Genomic DNA, 13,137 nt, shown 5'->3' with positions numbered 1-13,137 from the left:
ATGTTTTAGCATTATCAAGTTTGTTCAAAGCAGCCAAGGAGGGATAAAAATCAAACACTGAAAGTTTACTGCATTTCTGTGTGCAGTTACTAACAAACATTTTCTTTTGTTAGTGATTTCATTTTTTCTGTGATGTACACCTTTACGTAAGATGAACAGAAATTGTTAAATGTGTGCAGATTATCATAGGCCCTATTAGAAGGAAGGGAATGTGCATCAGAGCTGCGGCTTGAATTGCAAACCACAGCAATAATCAGGCTTCAGTGGGCCCCACAGGTTTCTTTTTCAAGTTGCCACTGCACTTACTGCACCAATGGAAGCTACGCCAGTAAATTTGTAGCGTAAACCTATAACTAGTGACAATTTACCAGAGGAATGTCGTTCACCAGGGTAGATGAGATTTTGTCTCTAGATACGCCATTTTATTTAGAAATTTATACAAATCTACTTAAAAATGTAAACAAGGTTATAATCTATAAATAATTCACAATTGATACATAAAATCCACATTTAAACTACCCCTTGACACCATCATAGAGGAGCATCAAGTTACCATCATGGAGAGTTCAGGCACACACTAAAACAGGCAACTCTGCAGAATTCCTATGTATTCTATCCATATAATTTTAAAATGATAAACACATCTTTACTACTCAGCAATGTGTGTACTTTGCCCAGTTAGTTTACGTTAACATAGACATAGCTCTACTGTAAAGATGCTGTGAAAACTTATGATATAGTTTAACGTGCACTTTTTCTTTAAATAATAACTCCACTACAAACAAAAACAAGGACAGTGCGGTTGTGGAGCTGAGTGATTATGTGGTTGGGCTGAGTGATGTGGTGGCATCCCAGAGTGATGTGGTGGGGCCCCAGAGTAATGTGGTTGTGCTCCAGAGTAATGTGGTGGTGCCCCAGAGTAATGTGTTGGTGTCCCTGAGAAATGTGGTGGTGTCCCCAAGTGATGTGGTGGTGTCCCCGAGTGATGAGGTGGGGCCCCCGAGTGATGTGGTGGTGTTCCCGAGTGATGTGGTGGTGTCCCTGAGTGATGTGGTGGTTCCCCTGAGTGATGTAGTGGTGCCCCGAGTGATGTGGTGGTGCCCCCGAGTGATGTGTTGGTGTCCCCGCAAGATGTGGTGGTGTCCCCGAGTGATGTGGTGGTGTCCCCAAGTGAAGTGGTTGTATCGCCGAGTGATGTGGTGGTGTCCCCGAGTGATGTGGTGGTGCCCCTGAGTGATGTGGTGGTGTTCCCGAGTGATGTGGTGGTGTTCCCAGAGTGATGTGGTGGTGTCCCAGAGTGATGTGGTGGTGTCCCCGAGTGATGTGGTGGTACCCCTGAGTGATGTGGTGGTGTCCCTGAGTGATGTGGTGGAGTTGGAGGATGGAGTTGGAGGGTGGAGTTGGATGGCGGAGTTGGAGGGTGGAGTTGGAGGGTGGAGTTGGAGGGTGGAGTTGGAGGGTGGAGTTGGAGGGTGCAGTTGGAGGGTGGAGTTGGAGGGTGGAGTTGGAGTTGGAGGGTGGAATTGGAGGGTGGAATTGGAGGGTGCAGTTGGAGGGTGCAGTTGGATTTGGGGCAGCTGGAGGGTGGAGCTGGAGGGTGGAGCTGGATGGTGGAGTTGGAGGGTGGAGTTGGAGGGTGGAGTTGGAGGGTGGAGTTGGAGGGTGGAGTTGGAGGGTGGAGTTGGAGGGTGGAGTTGGAGGGTGGAGTTGGAGGTGGAGTTGGAGGGTGGAGTTGGAGGGTGGAGTTGGAGGGTGGAGTTGGAGGGTGGAGTTGGAGTTGGAGCTGGAGTTTGAGGGTGGAGTTGGAGTTGGAGGGTGGAGTTGGAGGGTGGAGTCGGAGGGTGGAGTTGGAGGGTGAAGTTGGAGTTGGAGTGTGGAGTTGGAGGGTGGAGTTGGAGGGTGGAGTTGGATTCAGAGGGTGGAGTTGGAGTTGGAGGGTGGAGTTGGAGGGTGGAGTTGCAGTTGGAGGGTGGAGTTGAAGAGTGGAGTTGGAGGGTGGAGGTGGAGGGTGGAGTTGGAGGGTGGAGTTGGAGGGTGGAGTTGGAGTTGGAGGGTGGAGGTGGAGTTGGGGGTGGAGTTGGAGTTGGAGGCTGGAGTTGGAGGGTGGACTTGGAGTTGGAGGGTGGAGTTGGAGGGTGGAGTTGGAGTTGGAGTATGTAGTTAGAGGGTGGAGGTAGAGTTAGAGGGAGGAGTTGGAGGGTGGAGTTGGAGTTGGGGGGTGGAGTTGGGGGTGGAGTTGGGGGGTGGAGTTGGGGGTGGAGTTGGGGGTGCGAGAGCAAGAAAGAGAAAGAGACATAGAGATAAGGGTAGGAGGAGAAAACAAAATAACACACGAGAGGTGCTAATGAGTATGAATGAAAATGAATGAAAATTGCACTTGTATAGCGCTAAACTACCCGGAGGCCTCGTAGCGCTTGTGACTGAATTTGCTTAACGCAGGCTCAGGGCAGGTCAGCAGAATTTGACATACAAGTGTAATAGGTGTGATATGCACAATTCCGTTATAAAAGGCTCGATGGTGAGTCGCCTTTGAAACTTCTTTTGGAATCGGACGCCCACATATTAGTGAAGGGAAATACTTATTCCTGTAAGTATTTGTTGCTTGATGAGATATACGAGTCTAATTGAGGCTAAGTATTTGCATGTAATTTTATTATAAATTACTCTAATCTTGGGCTTAATGTGACGTTTCAGAGTGTAAATATAAAAGCAAGTTTCGGGCTTTTATTGATGTATCGGGCACCCTTAAGCAAAATATGAGAAAGTTACTGTTTAAAGATGGAGGTGGCTGGAGATATTGCAATTGGCGTTGTCGCCGCGCTACTCCGAAAGCGGGGCTTTCCAGTCACATTTCACCCAAAGCGGGGTTCGCCTGCAATGTTATACCCAAAACGGAGGTTGCCTGTGTTATCAATAGTACACATAGGATAACAAGCTCTCGGCATTGCTGTGGCGGGGGGCGGGGGAGCGGGAGCGCATTCCTTTGAAGTCTGATGAAGCGGGGGAGCAGCAGCGTTTGAAGTGTGATGAGGCACAGACAAATGGTGGTGTGACGTGGCTGGCCTCGTGCACGCGCCTGTCTTACATGAACTGTGCGTTAGCTGCAAGTTTGGTAGAGTTTTTAAAGTGCTTACTATAATTCTCGCCTATCTATCCCTGCGGAACAGAAACAGTTGAGACCTAAAAATAAGTAAAAAGCATTATCATTTACAATGCCAGTAGCTCTAAGTTTCACAAATGTGAGCCCGATTGAATTGCAAATGCTTGGTTTAACTGACACTGCTGGGTTTTTGACTCTGTCTAATGGGACCCAATACATGTGCTTTGACCTATAAAAGATACTGCAGTAGGCTATTTTCCTATTTAGCACATTTAACTTACCTATAAGTCCTTAGCATGAAGTACGAAATGTATTAGGCCTAGTAAATATCACTAGAGGACTTCAACACGTATTGTAACTCTACTAAAGTGGCAATGCAAAATATAACTGCAGGCCTGCCACCAGTAACGTGGCTGTGCATGTTTAAACTGTAAATTCTACCTATTAGAATAACTCTTTTGAGAGGCCTAAACCCTCCTTTTCAATATTAATAAGCCACTCCTCATAAAGTCTATAAGGCAGAGATTGTATGATATTTAAAAGTAGGACATGTAAAAAATTAATGCTAAAAATGACCTTACAGTGATAATGCCCTAAAAGTTATTTTGACTATAGCAGGGTTAGTTGTGCCATAGAAACACCCTGGGATACATTATTACAAATAAATATTGCTTTCTCAGCCGAGGAACCAAATAAAAAGTTGATTCTTGGATGTTTATTATGACTTTATTACGAATACAATTCATTTGTAAAGTCAGATGTGTACCACATATTTTACGAAAGGTGCATTTACACATTCATCTTTAACCTGTCTAAAACCTCTAGAAGGCCATTCGCCTGATCTTGCAACTGTCACCAAGGAGCAGAACAGCTCCTAGATGAGGTTTGAATTAGCTCCCAGGGGCGAGACAAAGGCTTTGGGAGTGGGGAGTTTTTTTTTTCTTCAGACAGGATGACCATCTCGGCTGACCCCAGAAACACAATTACCTTCTAATTAACCCTACCCTGTCACTGGCAGATGTAGCTCACACCTGGGTCTGTCTCCCTTTTGTCTTCCTAGCCAGCCAGGTTCCAATGGAATCAGACCTGCCTCCAGAACTGCTTTGAATGACCATGGGGAGGGGTTGCTCAATTCTCTGGGCACTGGGGATCTGAACAGGTGAAGAAATGTTCTGCCATGTTAGATTTAGGGAGAGAGGGACACTCTGGAATGGTTTGTAGTAGGGCTCACAGTAATGGCTGCAAAAGTGGGTAGGATTACCCCTGGGAAATGTTTCCCTATTTTTTAGGGAGAGGGTAAGATTCACCACTCAACCACAAGCTAGTGCCAGGCATAAATGTATCACCCCCTAGATGTCTTCTTTAGACTCGTGCAGGACCTGTGGAAGACAGATGAAGGACCTGCTGTTGAGACCTGTGAGGAGAACCCGGCGGGCTGGACCTGCTCCCACTTGTACCCAGGAAAAATCCGTGGACTCCAAGGGTCAGTTGGGTGACCTCCTGTTGAGCTAGAGTGCTTGAAAAGATGTAAGATGCTCACTTTCTTGAAAGATCCCAGTTTCAACTGCACCTGCCCTAGACTCTGCTTGGAGTGAGTCCTGACCATCAAGTACAGTTCTTGAAATCCTGGAACCCTTGTCTGGTGTTAGAGTGTACTACTCTTGCCTCCCAAAAAAATGGGACTTAGAAATGTTCTACAAACCTTTTGCCTGGGCAACCATCTTGGCGCTCGGACCAACCTGCCAGCCGATCCGGCAGGGAGCATCACCAGTGTGCTGGATTTTTGCTGTAGCTCCTAACACATTCTCTGCTTGACATTGAAATCAGTCGATGAGGAGACAGCTTTGACTCCTTCTATAGCTTCTTTTACACCACCCTCGACAAGGTCCCGGTCACCACTGAAGACAACCAGGACGGGACACCCCACCTTCTCCCGCCATCTTCATCGAACACATCGGGAGCCTGTCCGCCTGCAACCTAACGTTGACTTCCCCTTACGGCCGTCGACGTCTTGAACTGTTTCTATGAAAAGAAGATAACATTTTGATTGGGACAAACCAGTTTCTCTACCTGAGTGGGGGACAGCCTTAACATTTGACTTTACCCTGTCCAGCACAACCAGCTGCCCGCAGTTGGCGCATTGTGCTTTTTTGTAGCTATTTTTATCTAAAGCTTTAGCAATTCATATCTCCGGTTCCCCTTATTGTATTTGTGTTGCTTTCGTGTCATTTTGTTAATTTAAATATTGTCTATTTTTATACATTGGAGGTGGAATTTTATAGTGTTATATTTTTGACTTTTTATACTCTTCTGCTACTTTTAAATGTTTTACACATTCTCTTATGTAAAGCCTGTCTGATCTGTGCCATAGCTACCAGGGGTTGAGTTCAGATTTAAATTACTGAATTCTTTACTGGACCTAACAGGAATAGTTCTGTTATTATTTGTGGTGGACTGCCATCCACCCCAATTAATAATCCATTTTTAAACAGACAGCATTTGTTTAACATATTAAACGTAAACGATATGGGGTCATTAACAACAGGCTGAATTATTACTATGTGCAATGGTCCACTGTTTATGAACCAAAATAAATAAATAGCTAAATTGACCCCTCTTGGATTAGAGAACATCTAAAAAGCAGAAATATTAACCATAGAAAGAAGTAAATGCTTTTGGTCCCTTCTCAAAATGTGTTCCATGGTATTAGCTCTTAAATTGTTAACGTTACTATAGTTCTTCTCAGCTCCTGCTATCTATCACTTGTTGCAGGTTAGTTGTACCACTTATGTAGTTGAGGTGTAAAGGAGACCGGAGGTTCTAGATTTAGAACCCTCACAATTGAAGCTCCATGCCGATGGATATGAGAATCAAAGCTAATTAGCTTCTGGAAAATCTTAAAGATCTTCTTGTTCTTAAAATAATTGGGTCCAGGCCTAGCCTACCTGTTCTTGCTTCCTCTATTCAGTATGAGATTAATTCTAATTCCTTTTATTAGACGCCTAAAGACAATTAGGTTTGTGGTGCACGTCATATGAGTAAATAAATATTTACTTTCTTACCTCTAACAAGACCTAAAGTGTCTTTGAGAAGTGCAAGCCAGTATCTTCTCCATTTGCTGTGCATGGATGAAAGCAGGTTGTTTAAGGTTTTTGTCTATAAAGGACATGCATACGTCTTATACGTGAGGAATGGAAGGGCACTCCAATAGCACAATGTACCTAATTCTCTTGGCCAGACAAAGTCCAGGGGAGGGAATCCTTGCCACCCAAGCCCACACTATTTGCACACTTAGGAAATGGCCAAGCACAAAAAATGCCATTGTGGAACCAGTGGTGCTGGAACAGTTTTCAGAGTTTAGGTACTAGCATCAATGTTACATCTCTGAATTCATAGGCATTGGAAAAAAAATCACACAAAGAGCATGGGGCAGATGTATCAAGCATTTAGCGACTCGCAAAGGCCGAAATCACACTTCAGCATTACAAAAAAGCGCTTAATTTGTGCTTTCCTAACTGCTGATATATTTTGAATTATTGTGGAATTCATTCAGTGTTATTGTGTTAGAAAAAATTACATCTTGCAACCTCTCCTTTCACACCAGCCATATTGTCACATAGTTCGTTTCACAAAACCCTCTCACATTTTCAGTCAGAGAAAGAAAAGTAAACCACAATTCCCATTAAAAATAATGAACAGCATTTTGTCAGTCAACATAATCTGACAATTGACTTTGGTCTTTATAGGCACTATACATACGACAAGATAAAAACTGTAAATTTTTTTAAGGCATTTTGGGGCATATTATCCAGGACCTTAATTAATGTGTTATCTAACTTTTCCGGTTGCTAAAGCATGAATTAATTATCGCCCTATTATCAAAGCGTCGCTAATTCCGGGTAGCGACGCATTTCATGCGTTATTCATCGCCACCACGCTCGGGGCGATGAATAACGCTAATGAGATGCAGGGTGGGCGTTCCCACGTCTAACCACATGTAAAATGTGGTTGGAGGTGGGATTGCCTTATTCACAAGGCAGGCCTTGGGAGAAGGAGACCTGCGATAAACGTGTCTATCGCAGGTCTCCCAACGCCTGCTTTTAGTACGTGTTAGGCATTGCTAACATGAGGGGGTGGATCATAAAGCTGAATCCATCCCCCCATATCATCAAGGCACACATCAGCACGTGAAAATAGCGCTTGTTTTCGCGCGCTAATGCGACCTATCGATGATTTCATATCGCCTGTTGGCTTTAGCGTTGAGAATACGCTGCTAACAGGCAATGTGAAATCGGGGATAGATTTTTCCACGTTATCAGCGCTGTGCGATATTTTTTGCACAGCGTTGATAATATGTCTCCTTTGGCGGAGATTATGCAGGGCTTCGGAGTAGATGTAGTCTCTTATGCTGATGACACCCAGCTACTGTTTTCCCTATCCCAGGCGCCTAGGGTTGTGGCTTAAAAATTTCAGAGCCTGTATGCAGAAGCTTGCCTCCTGGATGGATAAGAACTGCCTGAAATTGAATGGCAGCAAGACGGGGGTGCTGGTGGTGGGTGGCAACAACTCTAGCTGGACCTCGGAATGGTGGCCTCCGAGTCTGGGTCCTATCCCTACCCCTTGCACTGAGGCAGAAAATCTGGGGATTTGGGTTGATCCTACTCGCTCGTATGATGGTCACATTCAACGAGTTGTGGGGAAATGTTTTGACGTATTAACAAAACTATGGAAAATGCTGGATCTTCTCCCATTAGGGACTAGGAAGACGTTGATACACGCACTAATTACGTCTCGCCTTGACTATGGGAATGTACTCTATCTGGGAACCACTGCAAAGGGCCTTGGTAGACTACAGGTTCTACAGAATGCCGCCGCTCGGTAGGCTCTTATGCAGACCAGGAGAGCGGCTTCAAAATAGGCACTTGCCTCATTGCATTGGCTCCCAGTTAAGTAAAGAGTACTGTTCAAAATGATTGTCATATGCAACCGTATTGTCCATGGCGAGGGTCCGGCATACCTAAGAGACCTAGTTACCAAGTATGTTCCTAGTAGATCTATTAGATCCAGCGGGATGGGGCAGCTGGTTATCCCCAAGATAAAGAAGGCCAAAATGGGTGGTTGTTCCTTCCGGTTGCTATCTGCTCAGAACTGGAATAGACTGCCGATCCCCCTGAGGCTGGAATGCTCTGAAATTAAGTTGAGCAAGCTGTTGAAAACCCACCTGCTCTCTGCTTAGTGCAAGGCAGTTCCTGCTGTCGCTTCTGTCTTCTCCCTCTCACCTAGCGCGGGGACACGCCGAGAAGACGTAACCATGCGCTTTTTAAATTTTATTATTATTATTATTAGTGTCTTGCCAAAGTTAGGACAGGTTACAGGGGTGGATTGTATTTTGAGGGGTGGAGTGTCACATGTGAGTGTATCCACACCCTCTGGGGCGAGAAGAACAGAGTACAGGTGACAAAAGACTGTGTTCGGTTTGTTGTCGAGTGAGGAAAGAGTTTCAAGGGAGGGTGTTTGGGAGAAAAAGGAAGGAGAGCCTGGATGGATGGCAAGAGGCCAAGGAGCGGAACAAGGTATGATGGCTTGGGGGGTTGAATGTTGGCATTGGGTGCGAGTGCCTGTGGGATGTATGGGGAGCTTCGTAATGGCAAAGTTACTTTTAAATGTTGATTAAAAGTTCAATACGTTTTGCAACTATCTCCTAATAAATGGTCTTTAACGTTAAATCATGGTCATGATGTGTTTGTTGTGGCACAACTCTTCTTTGCACCTCTCTGCCACGCGATTTTGAATGGGAACAGAGAATTACAAACAGAACCTTTTCCAGAGAGAGTGTAAAGAGTGTCCTCTAACCAGGCACATGCATGAGCTAACATTTTCCGAAACAGATGCTATCTGGCGGCAATTGCACAAACGACTGAAAAGCCTCCACATATATCAATGTTGGATGTTTAATACACAAAGGTACAATCACCTACAATGCACCTCTTTTATAACTACAGTTTTTATAGGTGAAACAGTCAGCATTATTTTGTTTTGAAAAATGCAAGTATGACAGATGGTATCAAAGGAGTAAACAAAACATACAATATTCACACTTAGAACTCTGAAAATACAACTGTTCAACCTTAGTACTTCTTGGTCTAAATTGGCCTTATATCCTCAGCAGCTTAATAGATAGACAAAGGTTACCTTGCAGGCTGGCATTTTTTAGTCATCATCTTGAACGTTATAATAAAAATAGTTTATTTTGGGTATTTAAATAGTATACAGCACAAGAATAAAGAGAACAACAAAGCGACAATACCCACTGTAAATAAAATGTATACATTCATAAAAAATCTAAACTAATTAAAATATACAGTGCAAGCCCTTCCTCTCTCGAGTTCCAGACAACATTTTAGTAAGCAGGAATTAAGGACGTACAGCTAGCCATATGCTGCTCATTCATAGCTCAACAATTCACTCCAGTTAAATCAGTTCAAGTCAAATCCAACTTTCTACGAATGTTAAATAGCAATTATAAAAGATCAGGGAGAACTTCAAGAAAGAAGGCAAAAATACTACATTAGATGGCTTTCTAGACCAGGCAGCAGGGTGATTTCAAATGAGATTGAGTTTGCAAAAAGAGGTCTCTCTTTTTCAAATGAGACACCTGCTATCAACCCACAGGGTGTATCACCTAGGCTCTAATTTATTGCATCCCCACTGACTCTGACATAGAGAGTGCTATATTCCTACTCCCTAATGAAAATGCCACAAGATGTGGGACCAGCAACAGGACACAAGAAAGGTGCACAAAGAGATTGTATTATGGAGGAGCCAACTGAGATATCCTGTTGCAGGAATGGACTAAAAGAAGTGAAGGCTTAGATTTGCAGAAATGTGCAGAACTATTAAGCAACAAACTAAAACTAAGCCTGTTTTAGATACTTGTCTTCACTCCAGTCTTTATATTAACCAGGTCAAATTACATTAAGAACTACCCTTCATGAAGAACTACCCTCCTAAAATATGTTCATGCAAGCACTATAAAGATATGAAAGGTAACTAATACACAGGCTGTTGACTTTATAGCGCATGGGCACTAAAACCTAGATCCTCTGTTAGCTTAAGCGCCAACACCAACAATCTTCCTAATCATAGCAGCTATGAAAGACCTCAAGCATCAACAAGTGTGAAAGAGTCAGTGTGCAGATGTGATACCTCAGAAATCATTGAAGGGGTGTCAAAATGTTATCCTGTATGAGGCATAGATGTTGCCAAAACAGTGCGTTGTGTGTGCAGAACTTGTGTCACAGTGAAAAAATGTCACAATAGGACCAAAAATACTACCTTTAAAGATGTGCAATGAGCCAAATTTTTTGTCAGCAGGTTTCTTACCCTAGTGAGATAGTCGCTGTTAGACCTGTCAGCCTTAGGGTGGTCTTCTCCCAAACGTTTTGGCGCACTTCCACCGTTTTTGCACTTCTGGACTTGTTACCACTGCTAATCAGTGCTAAAGTGCTTGCTCCCCCTCCTTTAAAACATGGTTACATTGACTTATACCCAATTAGCATATTGTATTTACTTGTAAATCCCCTAGTAGAGTGGTATACCATATATCCCAGGTCTGTAAATGAAATGCTACTAGTGGGCCAGCAGCACTAATTGAGCCACCCACTTAAGTAGCACTTTAAAACATGCTCCATGTTGCCTATATAAACTGTGAGTAATTGGTGTTTACTTATCTTTCAGTCGAATATATGGCTGGAATTTAATTTGGATTTGTAATAACTGGGTGACAGTCTTTTCTTGGGTCTTGATGAATGCCCGTAGACTGTAGAGAATCATTTAGGGCAGAAACATGTTGACCAATTAATATAGTGTAGTATTTTACCCCCTGTCCTGGCAGTCTTTTAACCCTATCCAATGGGGGCACCAGAATTAAAGTTGTTTCACCCACCAGGTGATAGTTTTACTGACACTTTCGATCCCCTTGCAATCTGTCCCTCACTCAAAAAATACTTTTGCTCATCAAAACACCCCTGCTTCTTAGTTCTGACTCTTGGGAGTTGTAGCCTGCACAAGATAATTTGCAGTCCTTGTGTGAGGAGGGAACCCAATGATGAAACAGGTCACCTTTGGGTGAGTGAGGGTTCTCGTCCTAACAGCGAAGTGCTACATTTCTCGTATTACCAAGCGTACATTAGTGTGTATAATTGAAGTTTTAAATTACCATGAAGTCTTGGCATTTAAATCCCCTTACCTAGCCTTCAAATCCCATTTGATTACATAAAGGAAAACTTTAAGGTAGGCCGTAGACAGCCCTTGGGCCCAGGTGTGGTGGAATTAAAAGGTTGGACATGTACTTTTAGGTTTTACATGTCCTGGTAATAACAAATTCCTACGTTTGTTTTTCACTACTGTTAGGCCTATAACTCCCATTGGATAACATTGGAAATTCCTTATTACATTTAATAAGTTTTAATTTTCAACCGGGAGTCGTTGGCTATATCATGTTTGGTGTCTTTAGGATTGTGGTGAAGAGCCCTTTTTTAATGGTAAAGCTGTTTTTTTAATCACAATGATAAAAATCCCACTTTTAGAAAGTTGCCAATTTTCTTCCTTTAGCCTTCTTGTGCCTATAGCCTGGCCTGGTCACATGCCTGGGTGTATTTGACCGGTAGACTTTCGGAATTCCTCCCAGACAAATACACAACCGTATGATTAAGTGTGCCTGAATGGGCCATCAGCTGTAAGGATGGGGGAGTAGCAGAGCATGTGCCTCTTACAACTGAAGCATGTGCTATACCTTTACACAAAAGACCTAATGACCCTGCATTGTCACTTCAGCCAGCTTGGAATCAGGGCATGCACTTCAAAGCCACTGTCTATAAGATTCTCCCACCTTCCAAAACCAGGGTATAAAAGTAGGACCTAAATGCAGTTCCAGCACCTTGAGACCCTCACAGATGAGTAGTGTGCTTCACAAATCCTGGATTGATTGATTGAAGACACCAACTCTTTGGTACACTTCTGGACCTGTGAATAATCTGCCAAGAAACATTACTGCTTTGCTGCTGGAAGGAATGACACTCTGACAGGCTGCTGATCTTCAAGACTGCTGATCTGCCTGGGTTGCTGTCCTGTTTGTCCTGCTGCTCTGCTAACTTCTGCCTGGGGACAAGGGCTGGATCTTCAACTGTTACAGGACCTCCAGAGAGACTCACAAAGGCTAGTTTGCTGGCCACCTGTTCAGAGCCACAGGGACACAAAAGGCTTCCTACATCTTTAACCTGCACCTGGCTCCAGCCTGAGTAAGTTCAGACCCATCAAGTGGTAACCCTCCAGTCCTGGACCCTTTGAAGTGGTGCTAAAGATGCCCAGATAACCAAAATCCAATGTGGGGACAGATATAGTCTACAAGAGGCATTGAAATCCAAAAGTATCCCTCCCACGTCAAAATTCAGGCTAATATTACAGGGTGCTTGTTGCCTAGTGGGGAAATTGACTAACAGGCATGCTTACTTCATTTGCTGTATCTGAATATGCACAAACAAGATAATTTCAACACAGTAACGTACAACTAGAAATGAAATTCATAAAAAACTGATAATTTCTAATGTAATCAACTCTTTTACGAGGACGAAGCAAATGCCTTACCTGGAATTCCCAGCAGTTTCCCAAGTTACAAAATCATCTTGCCAGTGTCTCTGAGCCCAGTATTTATTTTCTGTTCAGTTCATAATATACGTTCTACTCCTAGAAAAAGTAAGAGTTAAAAGCTAACATTATAAAAATAGGTAAAAGTTTCAAACATACTGAAAGTATGAATCATACAATTCAAAAAAGCAGAGAGGCCATGAATTAAACTGCAAGATGTCAGCCAAGCAACCCAGAAAGAGAGCAAGTAGGTTACCAAGATGTTGAGGTTGTGTATAAAAAATACACAACAAATTCTAAGAAGAAAGGTCAGGAGGGGCAGGCTAACATGGAGGAATCCTCAGTGGGAACACTGACAATCATGAATTATACATTGCTTCAGCCGAATCATT

At 43.5% G+C, this 13,137-nt stretch overlaps 1 protein-coding gene across 4 annotated transcripts in view; it reads right to left on the bottom strand.

Annotated features, from left to right (window-relative positions):
* GULP1 (GULP PTB domain containing engulfment adaptor 1) overlaps positions 1–13,137 on the bottom strand; it is a 2,138,858-nt gene that overhangs the window by 1,176,025 nt on the left and 949,696 nt on the right. For all 4 annotated transcript variants that reach the window (XM_086955346.1, XM_086955349.1, XM_086955345.1 and 1 more), the window contains one exon: positions 12,746–12,844. The gene's annotated coding sequence lies outside the window, so the exon portion shown is untranslated. The remainder of the gene's footprint in view (positions 1–12,745; positions 12,845–13,137) is intronic.

Source organism: Lissotriton vulgaris, chromosome 2_1, assembly GCF_964263255.1.
Source record: "Lissotriton vulgaris chromosome 2_1, aLisVul1.2, whole genome shotgun sequence".
Lineage (NCBI taxonomy): Eukaryota > Metazoa > Chordata > Amphibia > Caudata > Salamandridae > Lissotriton > Lissotriton vulgaris.
The sequence above is the reverse complement of the archived record's forward strand: the minus strand, read 5'-3'. Positions and strand labels throughout refer to the sequence as shown.